The sequence below is a fragment of the Diceros bicornis genome, chromosome 3 (genome assembly GCF_020826845.1).
Source record: "Diceros bicornis minor isolate mBicDic1 chromosome 3, mDicBic1.mat.cur, whole genome shotgun sequence".
Lineage (NCBI taxonomy): Eukaryota > Metazoa > Chordata > Mammalia > Perissodactyla > Rhinocerotidae > Diceros > Diceros bicornis.
In genome coordinates, this window is record NC_080742.1 from 19,144,082 (window position 1) to 19,147,779 (window position 3,698).

Consider the following 3,698-nt stretch of genomic DNA (forward strand, 5'->3'; position numbering starts at 1 on the left):
TCTCAACTGTCCATATGCAACAAAAACAAATCCTGGGATGACCCTGACCCCTGGTTTTACATTGTTTTGTTCTTGTTTCCCACTAACTCTTTAGAAAAAGACAAAGGCCAAGGTATTGTATGCACACTTTCAGTTATATATTTGTGTCTGTCTTTCAAGGCACAACCTGGGCATTGAACTGTCTAGATAGCTGGATGATGACTGGACAATGTCTTTTGTGGTAACTAACCACCTCTTTTACTATTATTAAGGCTACCAATCAAGTAACCTCCTTTTCTTCCAGAATAAAAAGGGCCCTGAGTATTATAGATGACTACTGACAAAGGTCCCTCTGAATATGAGGATAGTTGTGGCCAATGTCATGGCTACAGTCTTCCTGCAGGATACACTGGTGCCTTTGGCCACTATGCAGTTACAGTATTTTTCTCTTGGCTGGGATTGGGGAGTGCCCAACATGTTATAATAATCCACAACTGGACGAGGACAGTTATCAGAATTTCCCAAGAGCGGCAGTAAGGGAAGCTCAGAGTGGCACCAGCCTGCATCAGGCCATCTACCCCTCCCAGAAGCCAGGAGCCTGCTGTCATGTGCAAGCAGAGCTTCTGATTCATGAGGATGGGGTAGCGCAGAGGGCAACATATGGCCACGTAGCGGTCATAGGCCATGGCTGTTAAGAGGAAGCACTCGCCCCCTCCAAGAGTGAGAAACAGAAAGATCTGAGCTCCACAGCCAGCGGGAGATATAGACCTGTTGTCCATTAGATAGTTGGCTGCCATTTTGGGGACAATGGTGCAGCCTAGCATCACGTCCATGAGGGAGAGCTGGCTAAGCAGGGCATGTGCAGCCGGGGGTCCTCACAGATGAGCATAATCATGAGGGCATTGCCCACCAGAGAGGTGAGGAAGATCATGAGCACCATGGAAAAGAGGAAGAGATGGGTCTGTGTGTGGTTAAAGAGCCCTAGAAGAATGAAGTTTATCCCTGCGGTGTCATTTGCATTTTCCGTGGCTCCAGTCATGCCTGGAAGACAATGAATGATTAGGAAATGAGAACTGCTTAAAGGTAAGCTTGAGCATTTCTTTAAGAAAACTTGGTCAAATGACAGAAATAAAAGACTTGGAGGAATAATTATGGCTTTTATCTTTCACTTCACAACAACATGTGCATTTTATCATCCTATCATCCATCTGTTTTGAATTGGATAACATGTATATATGTAAGTACCAATTAAATTTCTATAATTTTTGTGTATTTTGTCAGTATGCCACACGTAATTTACTCAAGGTGTTAGGAAATGTTATCATGTAATTTCAGTTTTCTATAATTTGGGTAGTTCTGTGTTGAAAGAGCTTCAGATTTATGCATTTTAATCAGTATTGATGTTATATATCTTGCATGACTTTTACATGTTTTTCACGTGTTTAAGAGTTTCACAAGATATCTTTCAATGTCATGACAAATAAAAATTTAAAACTAAATAATATACACAAAGCTTAGTTTCCTGTGGAGAAAAACAAAAATGGCTAAATTTCTCTATTACTCACCTGCGAGCAGCCCATGATCTCAGTACACCATGCCTTGAGCTACCAAGATACTGCTCAGGGCAACTTCCACCTCAAGTTAGCATGACCTGTCATCCTAAATAGGCACATTTTCTCAGTTTAGAGACCTCTCAACAGTTAACATTTATACCTGATATATACTCACATGACCCTGAATTTACTTAAATGTATGTGTTAGAAAAAGTTAATGGTTTTATACATGAATGAAAGGAACACAAATAAATTGATCTTACTTGCGGGCTTTCACACTTTGCCAGTAATCACACATTCTTAAGTGTAGGAGAAAGATTAGCTTATTAACCAATTTAATTATTAACACATTAATTACCATAACTAATTGATTATTTGGTAAATTAGGTAATCAATTAATTAAGACTTGCTCAAATTAATTTGTTGCATAAAATTAATCTGAGGCACAGCATCAACTACAAATAAAATATGGAGCATCTCAGTTACTTTCAGAGATTAATTCTCTTTTCCTGAAAGCCTCTAACTACCATTTTTCTTATCTGTAAATATCTATAGTAGTAGAAGTGGATGTAAATACAAATGACTTTCTCTCTTATATGACACTTGCCTTTTCTTCACAGATCAAATTTTCAAGGAGATTAATAGATTTGTTATTTCCAAGAGGATTATTTTTGGGCATTATTCGTAATCTATCATGTAGCAAATTCCTTTTTAGTTTCTCTTTAAGTTAATTGATAAGCAGTGCAAATTATGTGAGTGGGCACCATATCTTTAATAAATATTCACATGGTTTTTAGTGCCTAGTTTATGCCACCAATGTCCATTACATAACTAAAACATATAATGCTATGTTTATCAAAATAGTTAAAAATAAGATATAATAATGAGCATATCACTATCATGCTCTGTTACTTCAATAATACATATATGTATCTAGCTTAGCAAATTGTTAATTACTGCTCCATTTTATTACATTGTGTATAGTTAGAATAATATATTTATGAATATTTAGGTTCTTTTAATATTTCTATTATTATAATCCATGGCCATGTGCATGTGACAAGAGTTTCTCTAATAAATAAGCTAAAAGTAGCATTTTTTGGCTTTTGATAACTGGATTGCTCATTTTTTTATTCCCATCAGCTGTTGATTTTTATTTCAATTCCCTCAGGTGTGAAACTGTTTAGTATTATTAGATGAAATAATTATGGCCAATCAGAATAGAGAAATTTACTTTTGTTTTAACTTACAAATTCCTTAATGACACTGAGCAGAAATTCTTTTAATATATTCATTAACTTCCTATATTACTTCTCTAAATTCACTGTGAACATTTCCAAATTTTCTATTGAATTTCTTCAATTTTCTTTATAGATTTAAATAATTTCTTATTTATTTTTAATAAATATTTTTTAAAATGTATTTTTAATAAATAAGAAATTATTTTAACTTGTTTTATATAGATAGTAATATCTTACATCTGTTTTAACTTGTTGTTTATATAGATAGTAATATCTTCCTCAGTCTATTTAAAATACTTAATTTTTGTTACATCATTTTGAACCAAAGTTTACATGGAATGTTACATGTATTTGTGATACTTATATGTTATTATTCATTTAGTGTTAATAGGCTAGATAGATTTTCCCATGCCAGATCATGTGAATATTGCTTGAATATAACTGCTGTTTATTGATATGCAAATTGTTTGACTCTATGATCATAGTAAGTTTGGCATTCCTTTTTTTATTGTTAAAATGATGAAGTCGTTTTTATTTCAATAGTTGACAAATACCCCATAAAATTCAAAACATCTACCATTATACAAAAATAGGTTTCTATAAGTGATATTATCTGTCTTCATCACCAGCAGCAAATAAATTACACACAAACACGTAACTTTCGTAGCCTTATAAGAAAAGTGCGGGACACCTCAAGCTACACCTTCAGCAGTATCATGATGCACAAAATTTAATCTTTCATCCTTTTGATAACTACTTGAGGTTTATAATTTAATCATTTAAATTAGCATTCCACAAATATACATGTAATTTAATGATTATCGTGCATGAATACGTACATAATGCTTATATCTACAAATTCTAGTTTGTTTTCATGTGCTGACAAGGGAGTTGTATACAATCATAAGCTGTGTTTCTGTTGGTC

The 3,698-nt window shown here is 33.9% G+C and overlaps 1 pseudogene; it reads right to left on the bottom strand.

The window, feature by feature from the left end:
- Nucleotides 1-404: 404 nt before the first annotated feature.
- Nucleotides 405-1,018, bottom strand: LOC131422822 (olfactory receptor 2T8-like; annotated as a pseudogene).
- Between the last annotated feature and the right edge of the window lie 2,680 nt (nt 1,019-3,698).